This window comes from Salmo salar, chromosome ssa17 (assembly GCF_905237065.1).
Source record: "Salmo salar chromosome ssa17, Ssal_v3.1, whole genome shotgun sequence".
NCBI classification, from domain to species: domain Eukaryota; kingdom Metazoa; phylum Chordata; class Actinopteri; order Salmoniformes; family Salmonidae; genus Salmo; species Salmo salar.
The window spans coordinates 20,403,262-20,425,902 of record NC_059458.1 but is presented as its reverse complement, the minus strand read 5'-3'; the positions used below and the strand labels follow the sequence as shown (position 1 = coordinate 20,425,902).

At 43.4% G+C, this 22,641-nt stretch overlaps 2 non-coding genes across 2 annotated transcripts; both read left to right on the top strand.

Annotated features, from left to right (window-relative positions):
- Positions 1 to 14,582: 14,582 nt before the first annotated feature.
- trnar-ccu (transfer RNA arginine (anticodon CCU)) lies at positions 14,583 to 14,655 on the top strand. The gene has a single exon. It is a non-coding gene; the product is annotated as a tRNA-Arg (tRNA).
- Positions 14,656 to 16,247: 1,592 nt separating this feature from the next.
- Positions 16,248 to 16,320, top strand: trnar-ccu (transfer RNA arginine (anticodon CCU)). The gene has a single exon. It is a non-coding gene; the product is annotated as a tRNA-Arg (tRNA).
- Positions 16,321 to 22,641: the final 6,321 nt, after the last annotated feature.

Below are 22,641 nucleotides of genomic sequence, written 5' to 3'. Positions count from 1 at the left end.
CACCACATTATTCAATTCATTTAGGACCCACTCCGGCATGTCCAGGACTCCCAAAACATACACAAATTTGGATAATACCAAAGCATTTGCAACAATTACTTTCCCTTGTAACTTTAGTTTTCTATTTTTCCAGAAATTCAACGTTAGCTTGACTTTATTAAGGATCCCAGTCCAAGTTATATCTTTTGCCTCTTTCTCCTTTACACCAATGTTTACTCCCAGCACTTTAATAAAATCCTTTGCGCTCTTGAATGGAATCTCACACCCGTTTACATTGATATCCCCAACAAACATAATTTCAGTCTTCTCTATATTAACTTTAGCACCCGATGCCTTGCCATATATATCTATGATCCCCATAATGCTTCCAATACTTTCTATATCCTTCACAGTACAAGTAGTGTCATCAGCGTACTGATGTACAACACTGACACCACCACCTGGGATTCCAACACCCCTTACTTCTTTATTACTATTTATCAATGTAGCTAACGGTTCTGTAGAAACACTGTACAGCAGAGCTGACAAAGGACAGCCCTGCCTTACTGACCTCTCCACAGGGAAAGTATCTGTTAACACTCCGTTACATTTAACACAACTTTTAGCCCCACTATACAACAGGTTGATCCAAGATACAAACTTTGGCCCAAACCCAAACCTCTCCAAAGTCTGTAATAAAAAGCTGTGCTCCACTCTATCGAAAGCTTTGTTAAAGTCCAAACTTAAAACTATACCACCTTCATTTTTCATTTGATTAACAACATCCCTAATTGTACAAATTACATCTGCAATATCTCTTCCAGGTATGCCGTAGGCTTGTGTTGATTCAATAATACTCCCAATCACCTTTTTCATCCTATTCGCTAACACTTTAGTCAGTATCTTATAATCCGAATTTAGAAGGCTAATAGGCCTATAATTTTCTAACTTTAATCTACTGCCCCTATTTTTGAATAAGATCGTTAACATTCCAGTTGACATAGACTCAGGGATTTCCTTATTCTCTTCCATATAATGAAACACCCTCACTAAAATGGGTGCCAAAATATCTACAAAGACTTTATAGAACTCATTTGTTAAACCATCCAAACCCGGACTTTTATTACCTTGCGTGCTAACAATTGCTTCCTTGATTTCCATAATCGAAATCTCTTCATCACACATCATTCTATCTGCCTGCGATACTTTGGCACTAATTGTATCCAACACTTTTACAACACACACTTTATCTACATCCTTCTTTTTGTAAAGATTTCTGTAAAAGGTTTCAACTGTCTCTAAGATCCCAACAAAATCGTTTACCTTTACACCTCTTTCATCTTCCAACTCTACAATGTAACTCTTAGTTTGTTTTCTTTTTTCCAGACCCCAAAAAAAGGATGTACATTTCTCTCCCTCCAAAGCGTACTGTGCCCTGCTCCTAACAATAGCACCCAAACATTTTTTTTTTTCATAACGACCCAGCTCTGCATGGATTTTCAAATAATTCACAACATCATAGTCTGGATCCGTATCAGCCTTTTCAAGTTCATGCAACATCCTATTCCTAAGCATTATTTCTTTCTGCTTATCTAAACGGTTATGATTTTTTGCGTACCTAATACTCCTATTTTTTACTTTTACTTTCACTTCCTCCCACCATAAACACACATTCTCTTTTAACAGTACATTAGACATTTCATCATTAATACATTCAACAATTTCATTTCTATATCCTTCCTCCTTTAACAGACTGGCATTTAAACACCAGACACCTCCCCCTCTCCTCTCCACACCAAAACCCATTTGAAATGACATTACTGCATGATCACTATATGCTGTAAAGGTATATGACACCTTCTTAACATTCTGCACCAATTCTTGTTTTGCTAGACATAAATCAATTCTGCTTTGTTTTAATTCCTTTAGAACCACCTGCCTTCTAGAGAATACTCTTCTGTTTGGATTTTCAGCCCTCCATATATCTACTAGATTCTCCTCATTCATAAGTTTCCATAATGCATTTCTAGAAGAGTCATATCTGAATTTAGCACAACTAGAGACATCCATTCTACTACACCTCACATTAAAATCTCCTATCAGTATACAGTTTTCTGAGCACAGTGTTTTTAATTTGTGAAACATTTCTCTCCTTTCAGATTCAATGTTTGAAGCATAAACATTAATTAAACGAAAAACTACATTTTGAACTTCAAATTCAATTACAATAAGTCTGCCATCATTGTCAGCATATATTTCTTTTACATTTTGCACCACATCATTTTTTATCAAAATAGCCACACCACATGTTTTATCCCCTCCATGACTACAAAAAATTAAATCTGACCATTTACTCTTAATCTCCTGCATTTTGGAGTCTGTCCAATTAGTCTCTTGAAAACACAACATGTCTGCCTTAACAGACACTAATACCTGCTCAAATTTGCTCATGTTTCTCAAACTGTTACCATTTAGGGATGCGACTGTAATCATTATGAATGTGTGCAGAAGTATAATCAGAGCCAAACAAGTCCTTAAAAATCCTACTTTTTCTTTTTTCCAAAACCCATCATCTCCCTGGTTTTCGACAATGACCTCTTATTTTTTACAAACAACTGAAGATCCTCACTATCTATTTCATCATCCGTCTCTTTATTTGGATTTTTGGGGGGAGCGGCGGGGAAGCCTTTTGAAAAGTGCGCTTTAACAGTGCCCGTGACTTCAGTGGACCCAGCCCACTCTTTGGTGTAATTTTTACACAGGCTTAAAGCTGGCTCAGGCACCTGAGAAGCACCTTGCACCATCTCTACCTGTGTATGTCTTTCACCCATCATGTGCTGCTGTTCCACCTTGTCAGCAGCAGAGACTAAAACGGCGTCTCGTGCTTTGCCAGGAGACATTACAGGCTCTTCAAGCTTATCTGCCACTGTCTCTGGAGTCACACTCTCCATGTCACTCTCATCCTCCCTCTCCATAGGCACACTCCCCTCTTCCTCAGACGTGAGGTCCATTGTTTGCAAAAGTAAGTGATTTTCTCCCTTATTACAGCTACATCTAACTTTAGGTCTGTCACACATTTTGCACACATTTCCTATGTTCCGACATTCTCTGGCATAATGCCCTTGTTCACTACATTTGTGGCATGTGAATTCCGGACATTCCTTAAGTATGTGCCCCGGCTGAATACATAATCTACATACCTTCACTTGATTGTTGTGGATTACACGAAAATATTCAAATCCCTCGACAGTGTTAAATTTAGTAGAATATGGCAAGGATTGCACATTGTCTGTAAACTTTACCTTGCAAAATCTTGTCCCATCTACAATGTCCGTTCCTGGCCACATCCTCCTCTTGATTGGCGTGGTCGCCTTCACCTTCCAGCCTTTTAGTTTCTCTTCTATCTCCTCATCCGTAATGTATGCGGGCAAGTTCAAAAAGGACACCACGAGCTCATCGTTCCCTAGTTCTTTAGCCATGATTTGACAGTTCTTTATCTTTAGCCCATCTATTAGTCTTTTTTTTCCATTTACATGAGACATTGTTATTTCATACTTATTCCCGTCTTTCATTCGACATCCCAGTATTGTTCCGCAAACTTCCTTTATTCCTCTCAGCAATTCTATACGAACTGATAGAAGCAGTAAAAAATGTGTAAGGGAAGGCACTTACACATGCCCATGATATAGAGATATTTTTTTATTGTTCGCACTTCATTGCTAAAAATAAACTGTTTGGCAGAGGATGGTTTCGATCCATTGACCTCTGGGTTATGGGCCCAGCACGCTTCCGCTGCGCTACTCTGCTTCCAACCACTCCAGAAAAGAGTAAGAACCACAATCCATGTCTTAGGAGGCCAGTGTCTTAGGCCACTGGGGTACTGTGAAATCCTTTTCACCTATACGAACTGATAGAAGCAGTAAAAAAAATGTGTAACGGAAGGCACTTACACATGCCCATGATATAGAGATAAAATTTATTGTTCGCACTTCATTGCTAAAAATAAGCTGTTTGGCAGAGGATGGTTTCGATCCATCGACCTCTGGGTTATGGGCCCAGCACGCTTCCGCTGCGCTACTCTGCTTTCAACCACTCCAGAAAAGAGTAAGACCCACAATCCATGGCTTAGGAGGCCAGTGTCTTAGGCCACTGGGGTACTGTGAAATCCTTTTCACCTATACGAACTGATAGAAGCAGTAAAAAAAATGTGTAACGGAAGGCACTTACACATGCCCATGATATAGAGAAAAAAATTAATTGTTCGAACTTCATTGCTAAAAATAAGATGTTTAGCAGAGGATGGTTTCGATCCATCGACCTGTGGGTTATGGGCACAGCACGCTTCCGCTGCGCCACTCTGCTTTCAACCACTCCAGAAAAGAGTAAGACCCACAATCCATGGCTTAGGAGGCCAGTGTCTTAGGCCACTGGGGTACTGTGAAATCCTTCTCACCTATACGAACTGATAGAAGCAGTAAAAAAAATGTGTAACGGAAGGCACTTACACATGCCCATGATAAAGAGAAAAAAAATAATCGTTCGAACTAGATTGCTAAAAATAAACTGTTTAGCAGAGGATGGTTTCTATCCATCAACCTCTGGGTTATGGGCCCAGCACACTTCCGCTGCGCCAATCTGCTTGTAATCACCCCAGATGTGACTTGAACCCACAATCACTGGCTTAGGAGGCCAGTGCCTTATCCATTATGGCACTGGGGAACTGTTTACCTTTTAAGACCAGTACGACCAGTGATAGAGCTGATTTTTTTTCTTCGCACTTCATTGCTAAAGACAAACTGTTTAGCAGAGGATGGTTTCGATCCTTTGACCTCTGTGTTATGGGCCAAGCACGCTTCCTCTGCCCCACTCTGCTTTCAAACACCCCAGATGTGCCTTGAACCCACAATCACTGGCTTAGGAGGCCAGTGCCTTATCCATTAGGCCACTGGGGCACTGTTTATCTTTTACGACAAACTCATTGAAGCAGTAAAAAAAATGTGTAACAGAAGGCACTGACACATGCCCATGATATAGCAGATTTTTTTTCTTCGCACTTCATTGCTAAAAACAAACTGTTTAGCAGAGGATGGTTTTGATCCATCGACCTCTGGGTTATGGGCCCAGCACGCTTCCGCTGCTCCACTCTGCTTTCGAACACTCCGTGAAAAGAGTAGGAATCACAATCCATGGCTTAGGAGGCCAGTGTCTTAGGCCACTGGGGTACTGCGAAATCCTTTTCACCTATACGAACTGATAGAAGCAGTAAAAAAAATGTGTAATGGAAGGCACTTACACATGCCCATGATTTAGGAGGACGTTTCATAAGTAATAGGTATGTCATTGAGATAAAATGTCAGAGAGCAGGCAAAGCTAGGATTCAAATTCATTGTCTTCTGTATCACCAGCTATGCTTGACACTTCAGCAATGCAGGGTGGCAAGCCTGCTCGAAAGTCCAAATGAATGGCTGTTTGCAAAGTGAGTTGGTGCTTCGGCGGAGAAATGGACCACCCAACATGGGGCTCACACCCACGACCCTGAGATTAAGAGTCTCATGCTCTACCGACTGAGCTAGCCAGGCATCTCAATAGTTTTAATGACTTGGTTCGAATATCGAACAGCTCTGTTTGTGCAAAATATGGTGATCAGTGAGAGTGTTTTTAATGGATCCTGTGGTGCAATCGTTAGCGTGTAGTACTTATACATCAGTATGCATCAAATCGATGACAAGGTTGTGAGTTTGAGCCTCACCAGGAGCAAGTAATTTTCTTGAACACTCTGCTTATCTATTTCTTGTCCAGTGAAGGAGCATTTATTCAATCCATTTAGGAGGACGTTTCATAAGTAATAGGTATGTCATTGAGATAAAAAATCAAAGATCATGCAAAGCTAGGATTCAAATTCATAGTCTTCGGTATCACCAGCTATGCCTGACACTTCAGCAATGCAGGGTGGCAAGCCTGCTCTAAAGTCCAAACGAATGGCTGTTTGCAAAGTGAGTTGGTGCTTCGGCCGAGAAAAGGTCAGCCCAACGTGGGGCTCGAACCCACGACCCTGAGATTAAGAGTCTCATGCTCTACCGACAGAGCTAGCCAGGGACCTCAATGGTATTAATGACTTGGTTCGAATATCGAACAGCTCTGTTGGGCAAAATATGGTGATCAGGGAGAGTGTTTTTAATGGATCCTGTGGTGCAATCGTTAGCGTGTAGTACTTATACATCAGTATGCATCAAATCGATGACAAGGTTGTGAGTTTGAGCCTCACCAGGAGCAAGTATTTTTCTTGAACACTCTGCTTATCTATTTCTTGTCCAGTAAAGGAGCATTTATTCAATCCATTTAGGAGGACGTTTCATAAGTAATAGGTATGTCATTGAGATAAAATGTCAGAGAGCAGGCAAAGCTAGGATTAAAATTCATAGTCTTCTGTATCACCAGCAATGCCTGACACTTCAGCAATGCAGGGTGGCAAGCCTGCTCGAAAGTCAAAACAAATGGCTGTTTGCAAAGTGAGTTGGTTCTTCGGCAGAAAAGATCCGCCCAACGTGGGGCTCGAACCCACGACCCTGAGAGTCTCATGCTCTACCATCTGAGCTAGCCAGGTACCTAAATGGTACTAATGACTTGGTTCGAATATTGATCAGCTCTGTTTGTGCAAAATATGGTGATCAGTGAGAGTGTTTTTAATGGATCCAGTGGTGCAATCGTTAGCGTGTAGTACTTATACATCAGTATGCATCAAATCGATGACAAGGTTGTGAGTTTGAGCCTCACCAGGAGCAAGTATTTTTCTTGAACACTCTGCTTATCTATTTCTTGTCCAGTAAAGGAGCATTTATTCAATCCATTTAGGAGGACGTTTCATAAGTAATAGGTATGTCATTGAGATAAAATGTCAGAGAGCAGGCAAAGCTAGGATTCAAATTCATAGTCTTCTGTATCACCAGCTAGCTATGCCTGACACTTCAGCAATGCAGGGTGGCAAGCCTGCTCGAAAGTCCAAACGAATAGCTGTTTGCAAAGTGAGTTGGTGCTTCGGGCGGAGAAAAGGACAGCCCAACGTGGAGCTCGAACCCACGACCCTGAGATTAAGAGTCTCATGCTCTACCGACTGAGCTAGCCAGGCACCTAAATGGTACTAATGACTTGGTTCGAAAATCGAACAGCTCTGTTTGTGCAAAATATGGTGATCAGTGAGTGTTTTTAATGGATCCAGTGGTGCAATCGTTAGCGTGTAGTACTTATACATCAGTATGCATCAAATCGATGACAAGGTTGTGAGTTTGAGCCTCACCAGGAGCAAGTATTTTTCTTGAACACTCTGCTTATCTATTTCTTGTCCAGTAAAGGAGCATTTATTCAATCCATTTAGGAGGACGTTTCATAAGTAATAGGTATGTCATTGAGATAAAATGTCAGAGAGCAGGCAAAGCTAGGATTCAAATTCATAGTCTTCTGTATCACCAGCTATGCCTGACACTTCAGCAAAGCAGGGTGGCAAGCCTGCTCGAAAGTCGAAACGAATGGCTGTTTGCAAAGTGAGTTGGTGCTTCGAGCGGAGAAAAGGACAGCCCAACGTGGAGCTCGAACCCACAACCCTGAGATTAAGAGTCTCATGCTCTACCGACAGAGCTAGCCAGGCACCTAAATGGTATTAATGACTTGGTTCGAATATCGATCAGCTCTGTTTGTGCAAAATATGGTGATCAGTGAGAGTGTTTTTAATGGATCCAGTGGTGCAATCGTTAGCGTGTAGTACTTATACATCAGTATGCATCAAATCGATGACAAGGTTGTGAGTTTGAGCCTCACCAGGAGCAAGTAATTTTCTTGAACACTCTGCTTATCTATTTCTTGTCCAGTGAAGGAGCATTTATTCAATCCATTTAGGAGGACGTTTCATAAGTAATAGGTATGTCATTGAGATAAAATGGCAAAGATCAGGCAAAGCTAGGATTCAAATTCATAGTCTTCGGTATCACCAGCTATGCCTGACACTTCAGCAATGCAGGGTGGCAAGCCTGCTCTAAAGTCCAAACGAATGGCTGTTTGCAAAGTGAGTTGGTGCTTCGGCCGAGAAAAGTCACCCAACGTGGGGCTCGAACCCACGACCCTGAGATTAAGAGTCTCATGCTCTACCGACAGAGCTAGCCAGGCACCTCAATGGTATTAACGACTTGGTTCGAATATCGAACAGCTCTTTTGGGCAAAATATGGTGATCAGTGAGAGTGTTTTTAATGGATCCTGTGGTGCAATCGGTTAGCCGTGTAGTACTTATACATCAGTATGCATCAAGAAATCGCTGACAAGGTTGTGACTTTGAGCCTCACCAGGAGCAAGTATTTTTCTTGAACACTCTGCCTGTCTATTTCTTGTCCTGTAAAGGAGCATTTATTCAATCCATTTAGGAGGACGTTTCACAAGTAATAGGTACGTCATTGAGATAAAATGTCAGAGTGCAGGCACAGCTAGGATTCAAACTCATATTCTTCTGTATCACCAGCAATGCCTGACACTTCAGCAATGCAGGGTGGCAAGCCTGCTCGAAAGTCAAAACAAATGGCTGTTTGCAAAGTGAGTTGGTTCTTCGGCAGAAAAGATCCGCCCAACGTGGGGCTCGAACCCACGACCCTGAGAGTCTCATGCTCTACCATCTGAGCTAGCCAGGTACCTAAATGGTACTAATGACTTGGTTCGAATATTGATCAGCTCTGTTTGTGCAAAATATGGTGATCAGTGAGAGTGTTTTTAATGGATCCAGTGGTGCAATCGTTAGCGTGTAGTACTTATACATCAGTATGCATCAAATCGATGACAAGGTTGTGAGTTTGAGCCTCACCAGGAGCAAGTATTTTTCTTGAACACTCTGCTTATCTATTTCTTGTCCAGTAAAGGAGCATTTATTCAATCCATTTAGGAGGACGTTTCATAAGTAATAGGTATGTCATTGAGATAAAATGTCAGAGAGCAGGCAAAGCTAGGATTCAAATTCATAGTCTTCTGTATCACCAGCTAGCTATGCCTGACACTTCAGCAATGCAGGGTGGCAAGCCTGCTCGAAAGTCCAAACGAATAGCTGTTTGCAAAGTGAGTTGGTGCTTCGGCGGAGAAAAGGACAGCCCAACGTGGAGCTCGAACCCACGACCCTGAGATTAAGAGTCTCATGCTCTACCGACTGAGCTAGCCAGGCACCTAAATGGTACTAATGACTTGGTTCGAAAATCGAACAGCTCTGTTTGTGCAAAATATGGTGATCAGTGAGTGTTTTTAATGGATCCAGTGGTGCAATCGTTAGCGTGTAGTACTTATACATCAGTATGCATCAAATCGATGACAAGGTTGTGAGTTTGAGCCTCACCAGGAGCAAGTATTTTTCTTGAACACTCTGCTTATCTATTTCTTGTCCAGTAAAGGAGCATTTATTCAATCCATTTAGGAGGACGTTTCATAAGTAATAGGTATGTCATTGAGATAAAATGTCAGAGAGCAGGCAAAGCTAGGATTCAAATTCATAGTCTTCTGTATCACCAGCTATGCCTGACACTTCAGCAAAGCAGGGTGGCAAGCCTGCTCGAAAGTCGAAACGAATGGCTGTTTGCAAAGTGAGTTGGTGCTTCGGCGGAGAAAAGGACAGCCCAACGTGGAGCTCGAACCCACAACCCTGAGATTAAGAGTCTCATGCTCTACCGACAGAGCTAGCCAGGCACCTAAATGGTATTAATGACTTGGTTCGAATATCGATCAGCTCTGTTTGTGCAAAATATGGTGATCAGTGAGAGTGTTTTTAATGGATCCAGTGGTGCAATCGTTAGCGTGTAGTACTTATACATCAGTATGCATCAAATCGATGACAAGGTTGTGAGTTTGAGCCTCACCAGGAGCAAGTATTTTTCTTGAACACTCTGCTTATCTATTTCTTGTCCAGTAAAGGAGCATTTATTCAATCCATTTAGGAGGACGTTTCATAAGTAATAGGTATGTCATTGAGATAAAATGGCAGAGAGCAGGCAAAGCTAGGATTAAAATTCATAGTCTTCTGTATCACCAGCTATGCCTGACACTTCAGCAATGCAGGGTGGCAAGCCTGCTCGGAAGTCCAAACAAATGGCTGTTTGCAAAGTGAGTTGGTGCTTCAGCAGAGAAAAGCACCACACAACGTGGAGCTCAAACCCACGACCCTGAGATTAAGAGGCTTATGCTCTACCGACTGAGCTAGCCAGTCACCTCAATTGTATTAACGACTTGGTTCGAATATCGAACAGCTCTTTTTGTGCAAAATATGGTGATAAGTGAGTGTGTTGTTGATGAATCCTGTGGTGCAATCGGTTAGCCCGTGGTACTTATACAGCAGTATGCAGCGAAGAAATGCTGAGGTGGTGACTTCGAGCCTCACCAAGAGCAAGTCATTTTCTTGAACCCTCTGCCTGTCTATTTCTTGTACCTGAAAGGAGGATTTTTCAATCCATTTAGGAGGACGTTTCACAAGTAATAGGTACGTTATTAGGATAACAGGTCAGAGTGCAGGCACAGCTAGGATTCATACCCATATTCTCCTGTATCACCAGCAATGCCTGACACGTCAGCAATGCTGGGTGGCAAGCCTGCTCGAAAGTCGAAAAGAATGGCTGTTTGCAAATTAATTTTTTTCTCTATATCATGGGCATGTGTAAGTGCCTTCCGTTACACCTTTTTTTTACTGCTTCTATCAGTTCGTATAGGTCAAAAGGATTTCACAGTACCCCAGTGGCCTAAGACACTGGCCTCCTAAGCCATGGATTGTGGGTCTTACTCTTTTCTGCAGTGGTTGAAAGCAGAGTGGCGCAGCGGAAGCGTGCTGGGCCCAGAGGTCGATGGATCGAAACCATCCTCTGCTAAACAGTTTATTTTTAGCAATGAAGTGCGAACAATAATTTCTTTTCTCTATATCATGGGCATGTGTAAGTGCCTTCCGTTACACATTTTTTTTACTGCTTCTATCAGTTCGTATAGGTGAAAAGGATTTCACAGTACCCCAGTGGCCTAAGACACTGGCCTCCTAAACCATGGATTGTGGGTCTTACTCTTTTCTGGAGTGGTTGAAAGCAGAGTGGCGCAGCGGAGGCGTGCTGGGCCCATAACCCAGAGGTCGATGGATCGAAACCATCCTCTGCTAAACAGCTTATTTTTAGCAATGAAGTGCGAACAATTAATTTTTGTCTCTATATCATGGGCATGTGTAAGTGCCTTCCGTTACACCTTTTTTTTACTGCTTCTATCAGTTCGTATAGGTGAAAAGGATTTCGCAGTACACCAGTGGCCTGAGACACTGGCCTCCTAAGCCATGGATTTTGATTCCTACTCTTTTCTGCATAGTCTAAAAGCAGAGTGGCGCAGCGGGAGCGTGCTGGGCCCATAACCCAGAGGTCGATGGATCGAAACCATCCTCTGCTAAACAGCTTATTTTTAGCAATGAAATTCGAACAATTAATTTTTTTCTCTATATCATGGGCATGTGTAAGTGCCTTCCGTTACACATTTTTTTTACTGCTTCTATCAGTTCGTATAGGTGAAAAGGATTTCACAGTACCCCAGTGGCCTATGACACTGGCCTACTAAGCCATGGATTGTGGGTCTTACTCTTTTCTGGAGTGGTTGAAAGCAGAGTGGCGCAGCGGAAGCGTGCTGGGCCCATAACCCAGAGGTCGATGGATCGAAACAATCCTCTGCTAAACAGTTTATTTCTAGCAATGATGTGTGAACACATTTTTTTTTCTCGCTATAGCATGGGCATGTGTCAGTGCTTTCCGTTACACATTTTTTTTATTGCTTCTATCTGTTCGTATAGGTGAAAAAGATTTCACAGTACACCAGTGGCCAGAGACACTGGCCTCCTAAGCCATGGATTGTGATTCCTACTCTTTTCACGGAGTGGTTGAAAGCAGAGTGGCGCAGCGGAAGCGTGCTGGGCCCAGAGGTCGATGGATCGAAACCATCCTCTGCTAAACAGTTTGTTTTTAGCATTGAAGTGCGAAGAAAAAAAATCTGCTATATCATGGGCATTTGTCAGTGCCTTCTGTTACACATTTTTTTTACTGCTTCAATGAGTTTGTACTGGTCGTAAATGATCTACAGTGCCCCAGGGGCCTAATGGATAAGGCACTGGCCTCCTAAGCCAGTGATTGTTGGTTCAAGTCCCATCTGGGGTGTTTGAAAGCAGAGTGGCGCAGCGGAAGCGTGCTGGGCCCATAACCCAGAGGTCGATGGATCGAAACCATCCTCTGCTAAACAGTTTATTTTTAGCAATGAAGTGCGAACAATAATTTTTTTTCTCTATATCATGGGCATGTGTAAGTGCCTTCCGTTACACATTTTTTTTACTGCTTCTATCAGTTCGTATAGGTGAAAAAGATTTCACAGTACCCCAGTGGCCTAAGACACTGGCCTCCTAAGCCATGGATTGTGGGTCTTACTCTTTTCTGGATTGGTTGAAAGCAGAGTGGCGCAGAGGAAGCGTGCTGGGCCCATAACCCAGAGGTCGATGGATCGAAACCATCCTCTGCTAAACAGCTTATTTTTAGCAATGAAGTTCGAACAATTAATTTTTTTCTCTATATCATGGGCATGTGTAAGTGCCTTCCGTTACACCTTTTTTTTACTGCTTCTATCAGTTCGTATAGGTGAAAAGGATTTCGCAGTACACCAGTGGCCTGAGACACTGGCCTCCTAAGACATGGATTGTGATTCCTACTCTTTTCTGCATAGTCTAAAAGCAGAGTGGCGCAGCGGAGGCGTGCTGGGCCCATAACCCAGAGGTCGATGGACCGAAACCATCCTCTGCTAAACAGTTTATTTTTAGCAATGAAGTGCGAACAATACATTTTTTTCTCTATATCATGGGCATGTGTAAGTGCCTTCCGTTACACATTTTTTTTACTGCTTCTATCAGTTCGTATAGGTGAAGAGGATTTCACAGTACCCCAGTGGCCTAAGACACTGGCCTCCTAAGCCATGGATTGTGGGTCTTACTCTTTTCTGGAGTGGTTGAAAGCAGAGTGGCGCAGCGGAAGCGTGCTGGGCCCAGAGGTCGATGGATCGAAACCATCCTCTGCTAAACAGCTTATTTTTAGCAATGAAGTTCGAACAATTAATTTTTTTCTCTATATCATGGGCATGTGTAAGTGCCTTCCGTTGCACATTTTTTTTACTGCTTCTATCAGTTCGTATAGGTGAAAAGGATTTCACAGTACCCCAGTGGCCTAAGACACTGGCCTCCTAAGCCATGGATTGTGGGCCTTACTCTTTTCTGGAGAGGTTGAAAGCAGAGTGGCGCAGCGGCAGCGTGCTGGGCCCATAACCCAGAGGTCGATGGATCGAAACCATCCTCTGCTAAACAGCTTATTTTTAGCAATGAAGTGCGAACAATTAATTTTTTTCTCTATATCATGGGCATGTGTAAGTGCCTTCCGTTACACCTTTTTTACTGCTTCTATCAGTTCGTATAGGTGAAAAGGATTTCGCAGTACACCAGTGGCCTGAGACACTGGCCTCCTAAGCCATGGATTGTGATTCCTACTCTTTTCTGCATAGTCTAAAAGCAGAGTGGCGCAGCGGAAGCGTGCTGGGCCCATAATCCAGAGGTCGATGGATCGCAACCATCCTCTGCTGAACAGTTTATTTTTAGCAATGAAGTGCGAACAATACATTTTTTTCTCTATATCATGGGCATGTGTAAGTGCCTTCCGTTACACATTTTTTTTACTGCTTCTATCAGTTCGTATAGGTGAAAAGGATTTCACAGTACCCCAGTGGCCTAAGACACTGGCCTCCTAAGCCATGGATTGTGGGTCTTACTCTTTTCTGGAGTGGTTGAAAGCAGAGTGGCGCAGCCGAAGCGTGCTGGGCCCATAACCCAGAGGTCAATGGATCGAAACCATCCTCTGCTAAACAGCTTATTTTTAGCAATGACGTTCGAACAATACATTTTTTCTCTATATCATGGGCATGTGTAAGTGCCTTCCGTTACACCTTTTTTTTACTGCTTCTATCAGTTAGTATAGGTGAAAAGGATTTCACAGTACCCCAGTGGCCTAAGACACTGGCCTCCTAAGCCATGGATTGTGGGTCTTACTCTTTTCTGCAGTGGTTGAAAGCAGAGTGGCGCAGCGGAAGCGTGCTGGGCCCATAACCCAGAGGTCGATGGATCGAAACCATCCTCTGCTAAACAGTTTATTTCTAGCAATGATGTGTGAACACATTTTTTTTCTCGCTATAGCATGGGCATGTGTCAGTGCCTTCCGTTACACATTTTTTTTACTGCTTCTATCAGTTCGTATAGGTGAAAAAGATTTCACAGTACACCAGTGGCCAGAGACACTGGCCTCCTAAGCCATGGATTGTGATTCCTACTCTTTTCACGGAGTGGTTGAAAGCAGAGTGGCGCAGCGGAAGCGTGCTGGGCCCAGAGGTCGATGGATCGAAACCATCCTCTGCTAAACAGTTTGTTTTTAGCATTGAAGTGCGAAGAAAAAAAATCTGCTATATCATGGGCATTTGTCAGTGCCTTCTGTTACACATTTTTTTTATTGCTTCAATGAGTTTGTACTGGTCGTAAATGAACTACAGTGCCCCAGTGGCCTAATGGATAAGGCACTGGCCTCCTAAGCCAGTGATTGTGGGTTCAAGTCCCATCTGTGGTGTTTGAAAGCAGAGTGGCGCAGCGGAAGCGTGCTGGGCCCATAACCCAGAGGTCGATGGATCGAAACCATCCTCTGCTAAGCAGTTTATTTTTAGCAATGAAGTGCGAACAATATTTTTTTTTCTCTATATCATGGGCATGTGTAAGTGCCTTCCGTTGCACATTTTTTTTACTGCTTCTATCAGTTCGTATAGGTGAAAAGGATTTCACAGTACCCCAGTGGCCTAAGACACTGGCCTCCTAAGCCATGGATTGTGGGTCTTACTCTTTTCTGGATTGGTTGAAAGCAGAGTGGCGCAGAGGAAGCGTGCTGGGCCCATAACCCAGAGGTCGATGGATCGAAACCATCCTCTGCTAAACAGCTTATTTTTAGCAATGAAGTTCGAACAATTAATTTTTTTCTCTATATCATGGGCATGTGTAAGTGCCTTCCGTTACACATTTTTTTTACTGCTTCTATCAGTTCGTATAGGTGAAAAGGATTTCGCAGTACACCAGTGGCCTGAGACACTGGCCTCCTAAGCCATGGATTGTGATTCCTACTCTTTTCTGCATAGTCTAAAAGCAGAGTGGCGCAGCGGAAGCGTGCTGGGCCCATAATCCAGAGGTCGATGGATCGAAACCATCCTCTGCTGAACAGTTTATTTTTAGCAATGAAGTGCGAACAATACATTTTTTTCTCTATATCATGGGCATGTGTAAGTGCCTTCCGTTACACATTTTTTTACTGCTTCTATCAGTTCGTATAGGTGAAAAGGATTTCACAGTACCCCAGTGGCCTAAGACACTGGCCTCCTAAGCCATGGATTGTGGGTCTTACTCTTTTCTGGAGTGGTTGAAAGCAGAGTGGCGCAGCCGAAGCGTGCTGGGCCCATAACCCAGAGGTCAATGGATCGAAACCATCCTCTGCTAAACAGCTTATTTTTAGCAATGACGTTCGAACAATTAATTTTTTTCTCTATATCATGGGCATGTGTAAGTGCCTTCCGTTACACCTTTTTTTTACTGCTTCTATCAGTTCGTATAGGTGAAAAGGATTTCACAGTACCCCAGTGGCCTAAGACACTGGCCTCCTAAGCCATGGATTGTGGGTCTTACTCTTTTCTGCAGTGGTGGAAAGCAGAGTGGCGCAGCGGAAGCGTGCTGGGCCCATAACCCAGAGGTCGATGGATCGAAACCATCCTCTGCTAAACAGTTTATTTCTAGCAATGATGTGTGAACACATTTTTTTTTCTCGCTATAGCATGGGCATGTGTCAGTGCCCTCCGTTACACATTTTTTTTACTGCTTCTATCAGTTCGTATAGGTGAAAAAGATTTCACAGTACACCAGTGGCCAGAGACACTGGCCTCCTAAGCCATGGATTGTGATTCCTACTCTTTTCACGGAGTGGTTGAAAGCAGAGTGGCGCAGCGGAGCGTGCTGGGCCCAGAGGTCGATGGATCGAAACCATCCTCTGCTAAACAGTTTGTTTTTAGCATTGAAGTGCGAAGAAAAAAAATCTGCTATATCATGGGCATTTGTCAGTGCCTTCTGTTACACATTTTTTTTACTGCTTCAATGAGTTTGTACTGGTCGTAAATGAACTACAGTGCCCCAGTGGCCTAATGGATAAGGCACTGGCCTCCTAAGCCAGTGATTGTGGGTTCAAGTCCCATCTGGGGTGTTTGAAAGCAGAATGGCGCAGCGGAAGCATGCTGGGCCCATAACCCAGAGGTCGATGGATCGAAACCATCCTCTGCTAAACAGCTTATTTTTAGCAATGAAGTGCGAACAATTAATTTTTTCTCTATAACATGGGCATGTGTAAGTGCCTTCCGTTACACATTTTTTTTACTGCTTCTATCAGTTCGTATAGGTGAAAAGGATTTCACAGTACCCCAGTGGCCTAAGACACTGGCCTCCTAAGCCATGGATTGTGATTCCTACTCTTTTCTGTATAGTCTAAAAGCAGAGTGGCGCAGCGGAAGCGTGCTGTGCCCATAACCCAGAGGTCGATGGATCGAAACCATCCTCTGCTAAACAGTTTATTTTTAGCAATGAAGTGCGAACAATACATTTTTTTCTCTATATCATGGGCATGTGTAAGTGCCTTCCGTTACACATTTTTTTTACTGCTTCTATCAGTTCGTATAGGTGAAAAGGATTTCACAGTACCCCAGTGGCCTAAGACACTGGCCTCCTAAGCAATGGATTGTGGGTCTTACTCTTTTCTGGAGAGGTTGAAAGCAGAGTGGCGCAGCGGAAGCGTGCTGGGCCCATAACCCAGAGGTCGATGGATCGAAACCATCCTCTGCTAAACAGCTTATTTTTAGCAATGAAGTGCGAACAATTAATTTTTTTCTCTATATCATGGGCATGTGTAAGTGCCTTCCGTTACACCTTTTTTTTACTGCTTCTATCAGTTCGTATAGGTGAAAAGGATTTCACAGTACCCCAGTGGCCTAAGACACTGGCCTCCTAAGCCATGGATTGTGGGTCTTACTCTTTTCTGGAGTGGTTGAAAGCAGAGTGGCGCAGCGGAAGCGTGCTGGGCCCATAACCCAGAGGTCGATGGATCGAAACCATCCTCTGCTAAACAGCTTATTTTTAGCAATGAAGTTCGAACAATTAATTTTTTTCTCTATATCATGGGCATGTGTAAGTGCCTTCCGTTACACATTTTTTTTACTGCTTCTATCAGTTCGTATAGGTGAAAAGGATTTCACAGTACCCCAGTGGCCTAAGACACTGGCCTCCTAAGCCATGGATTGTGGGTCTTACTCTTTTCTGCAGTGGTTGAAAGCAGAGTGGCGCAGCGGAAGCGTGCTGGGCCCATAACCCAGAGGTCGATGGATCGAAACCATCCTCTGCTAAACAGTTTATTTTTAGCAATGAAGTGCGAACAATATTTTTTTTTCTCTATATCATGGGCATGTGTAAGTGCCTTCCGTTACACATTTTTTTTACTGCTTCTATCAGTTCGTATAGGTGAAAAGGATTTCGCAGTACACCAGTGGCCTGAGACACTGGCCTCCTAAGCCATGGATTGTGATTCCTACTCTTTTCTGCATAGTCTCAAAGCAGAGTGGCGCAGCGGAAGCGTGCTGGGCCCATAACCCAGAGGTCGATGGATCGAAACCATCCTCTGCTAAACAGTTTATTTTTAGCAATGAAGTGCGAACAATATTTTTTTTTCTCTATATCATGGGCATGTGTAAGTGCCTTCCGTTACACATTTTTTTACTGCTTCTATCAGTTCGTATAGGTGAAAAGGATTTCACAGTACCCCAGTGGCCTAAGACACTGGCCTCCTAAGCCATGGATTGTGGGTCTTACTCTTTTCTGGAGAGGTTGAAAGCAGAGTGGCGCAGCGGAAGCGTGCTGGGCCCATAACCCAGAGGTCGATGGATCGTAACCATCCTCTGCTAAACAGCTTATTTTTAGCAATGAAGTGCGAACAATTAATTTTTTTCTCTATATCATGGGCATGTGTAAGTGCCTTCCGTTACACCTTTTTTACTGCTTCTATCAGTTCGTATAGGTGAAAAGGATTTCGCAGTACACCAGTGGCCTGAGACACTGGCCTCCTAAGCCATGGATTGTGATTCCTACTCTTTTCTGCATAGTCTCAAAGCAGAGTGGCGCAGCGGAAGCGTGCTGGGCCCATAACCCAGAGGTCGATGGATCGAAACCATCCTCTGCTAAACAGTTTATTTTTAGCAATGAAGTGCGAACAATACATTTTTTTCTCTATATCATGGGCATGTATAAGTGCCTTCCGTTACACATTTTTTTTACTGCTTCTATCAGTTCGTATAGGTGAAAAGGATTTCACAGTACCCCAGTGGCCTAAGACACTGGCCTCCTAAGCCATGGATTGTGGGTCTTACTCTTTTCTGGAGTGGTTGAAATCAGAGTGGCGCAGCGGAAGCGTGCTGGGCCCATAACCCAGAGGTCGATGGATCGAAACCATCCTCTGCTGAACTGTTTATTTTTAGCAATGAAGTGCGAACAATACATTTTTTTCTCTGTATCATGGGCATGTGTAAGTGCCTTCCGTTACACATTTTTTTTACTGCTTCTATCAGTTCATATAGGTGAAAAGGATTTCACTGTACCCCAGTGGCCTAAGACACTGGCCTCCTAAGCCATGGATTGTGGGTCTTACTCTTTTCTGGATAGGTTGAAAGCAGAGTTGCGCAGCGGAAGCGTGCTGGGCCCATAACCCAGAGGTCGACGGATCGAAACCATCCTCTGCTAAACAGTTTATTTTTAGCAATGAAGTGCGAACAATACATTTTTTTCTCTATATCATGGGCATGTGTAAGTGCCTTCCGTTACACCTTTTTTTTACTGCTTATATCAGTTCGTATAGGTGAAAAGGATTTCGCAGTACACCAGTGGCCTGAGACACTGGCCTCCTAAGCCATGGATTGTGATTCCTACTCTTTTCTGCATAGTCTAAAAGCAGAGTGGCGCAGCGGAACCGTGCTGGGCCCATAACCCAGAGGTCGATGGATCGAAACCATCCTCTGCTAAACAGTTTATTTTTAGCAATGAAGTGCGAACAATACATTTTTTTCTCTATATCATGGGCATGTGTAAGTGCCTTCCGTTACACATTTTTTTTACTGCTTCTATCAGTTCGTATAGGTGAAAAGGATTTCACAGTACCCCAGTGGCCTAAGACACTGGCCTCCTAAGCCATGGATTGTGGGTCTTACTCTTTTCTGGAGTGGTTGAAAGCAGAGTGGCGCAGCCGAAGCGTGCTGGGCCCATAACCCAGAGGTCAATGGATCGAAACCATCCTCTGCTAAACAGCTTATTTATAGCAATGAAGTTCGAACAATTAATTTTTTTCTCTATATCATGGGCATGTGTAAGTGCCTTCCGTTACACCTTTTTTTTACTGCTTCTATCAGTTCGTATAGGTGAAAAGGATTTCACAGTACCCCAGTGGCCTAAGACACTGGCCTCCTAAGCCATGGATTGTGGGTCTTACTCTTTTCTGGAGTGGTTGAAAGCATAGTGGCGCAGCGGAAGCGTGCTGGGCCCATAACCCAGAGGTCGATGGATCGAAACCATCCTCTGCTAAACAGCTTATTTTTAGCAATGAAGTGCGAACAATTAATTTTTTTCTCTATATCATGGGCATGTGTAAGTGCCTTCCGTTACACCTTTTTTTTACTGCTTCTATCAGTTCGTATAGGTGAAAAGGATTTCGCAGTACACCAGTGGCCTGAGACACTGGCCTCCTAAGCCATGGATTGTGATTCCTACTCTTTTCTGCATAGTCTAAAAGCAGAGTGGCGCAGCTGAAGCGTGCTGTGCCCATAACCCAGAGGTCGATGGCTCGAAACCATCCTCTGCTAAACATCTTATTTTTAGCAATGAAGTTCGAACAATTAATTTTTTTCTCTATATCATGGGCATGTGTAAGTGCCTTCCGTTACACATTTTTTTTACTGCTTCTATCAGTTTGTATAGGTGAAAAGGATTTCACAGTACCCCAGTGGCCTAAGACACTGGCCTCCTAAGCCATGGATTGTGGGTCTTACTCTTTTCTGGAGTGGTTGACAGCAGAGTGGCGCAGAGGAAGCGTGCTGGGCCCATAACCCAGAGGTCGATGGATCGAAACCATCCTCTGCTAAACAGTTTATTTTTAGCAATGAAGTGCGAACAATACATTTTTTTCTCTATATCATGGGCATGTGTAAGTGCCTTCCGTTACACCTTATTTTTACTGCTTCTATCAGTTCGTATAGGTCAAAAGGATTTCACAGTACCCGAGTGGCCTAAGACACTGGCCTCCTAAGCCATGGATTGTGGGTCTTACTCTTTTCTGCAGTGGTTGAAAGCAGAGTGGCGCAGCGGAAGCGTGCTGGGCCCATAACCCAGAGGTCGATGGATCGAAACCATCCTCTGCTAAACAGTTTATTTTTAGCAATGAAGTGCGAACAATAATTTTTTTTCTCTATATCATGGGCATGTGTAAGTGCCTTCCGTTACACATTTTTTTTACTGCTTCTATCAGTTCGTATAGGTGAAAAGGATTTCACAGTACCCCAGTGGCCTAAGACACTGGCCTCCTAAGCCATGGATTGTGGGTCTTACTCTTTTCTGGAGTGGTTGAAAGCAGAGTGGCGCAGAGGAAGCGTGCTGGGCCCATAACCCAGAGGTCGATGGATCGAAACCATCCTCTGCTAAACAGTTTATTTTTAGCAATGAAGTGCGAACAATAAATTTTTTTCTCTATATCATGGGCATGTGTAAGTGCCTTCCGTTACACCTTATTTTTACTGCTTCTATCAGTTCGTATAGGTCAAAAGGATTTCACAGTACCCGAGTGGCCTAAGACACTGGCCTCCTAAGCCATGGATTGTGGGTCTTACTCTTTTCTGCAGTGGTTGAAAGCAGAGTGGCGCAGCGGAAGCGTGCTGGGCCCATAACCCAGAGGTCGATGGATCGAAACCATCCTCTGCTAAACAGTTTATTTTTAGCAATGAAGTGCGAACAATAAATGTTTTTCTTATTATCATGGGCATGTGTAAGTGCCTTCCGTTACACATTTTTTTTACTGCTTCTATCAGTTCGCATAGGTGAAAAGGATTTCACAGTACCCCAGTGGCCTATGCCACTGGCCTCCTAAGCCATGGATGGTGGGTCTTACTCTTTTCTGGAGTGGCTGAAAGCAGAGTGGCGCAGCGGAAGCGTGCTGGGCCCATAACCCAGAGGTCGATGGATCGAAACCATCCTCTGCTAAACAGTTTATTTTTAGCAATGAAGTGCGAACAATAAAAATTCTCTATAATATGGGCATGTGTAAGTGCCTTCCGTTACACCTTATTTTTACTGCTTCTATCAGTTCGTATAGGTCAAAAGGATTTCACAGTACACCAGTGGCCTGAGACACTGGCCTCCTAAGCCATGGATTGTGGGTCTTACTCTTTTCTGGAGTGGTTGAAAGCAGAGTGGCGCAGCGGAAGCATGCTGGGCCCATAACCCAAAGGTCGATGGATCGAAACCATCCTCTGCTAAACAGTTTATTTTTAGCAATGAAGTGCGAACAATACTTTTTTTTCTCTATATCATGGGCATGTGTAAGTGCCTTCCGTTACACCTTTTTTTTACTGCTTCTATCAGTTCGTATAGGTGAAAAGGATTTCGCAGTACACCAGTGGCCTGAGACACTGGCCTCCTAAGACATGGATTGTGATTCCTACTCTTTTCTGCATAGTCTAAAAGCAGAGTGGCGCAGCGGAAGCTTGCTGGGCCCATAACCCAGAGGTCGATGGATCGAAACCATCCTCTGCTAAACAGTTTATTTTTAGCAATGAAGTGCGAACAATAATTTTTTTTCTCTATATCATGGGCATCTGTAAGTGCCTTCCGTTACACATTTTTTTTACTGCTTCTATCAGTTCGTATAATTGAAAAGGATTTCACAGTACCCCAGTGGCCTAAGACACTGGCCTCCTAAGCCATGGATTGTGGGTCTTACTCTTTTCTGGAGTGGTTGAAAGCAGAGTGGCGCAGAGGAAGCGTGCTGGGCCCATAACCCAGAGGTCGATGGATCGAAACCATCCTCTGCTAAACAGTTTATTTTTAGCAATGAAGTGCGAACAATAAATTTTTTTCTCTATATCATGGGCATGTGTAAGTGCCTTCCGTTACACCTTATTTTTACTGCTTCTATCAGTTCGTATAGGTCAAAAGGATTTCACAGTACCCGAGTGGCCTAAGACACTGGCCTCCTAAGCCATGGATTGTGGGTCTTACTCTTTTCTGCAGTGGTTGAAAGCAGAGTGGCGCAGCGGAAGCGTGCTGGGCCCATAACCCAGAGGTCGATGGATCGAAACCATCCTCTGCTAAACAGTTTATTTTTAGCAATGAAGTGCGAACAATAAATGTTTTTCTTATTATCATGGGCATGTGTAAGTGCCTTCCGTTACACATTTTTTTTACTGCTTCTATCAGTTCGCATAGGTGAAAAGGATTTCACAGT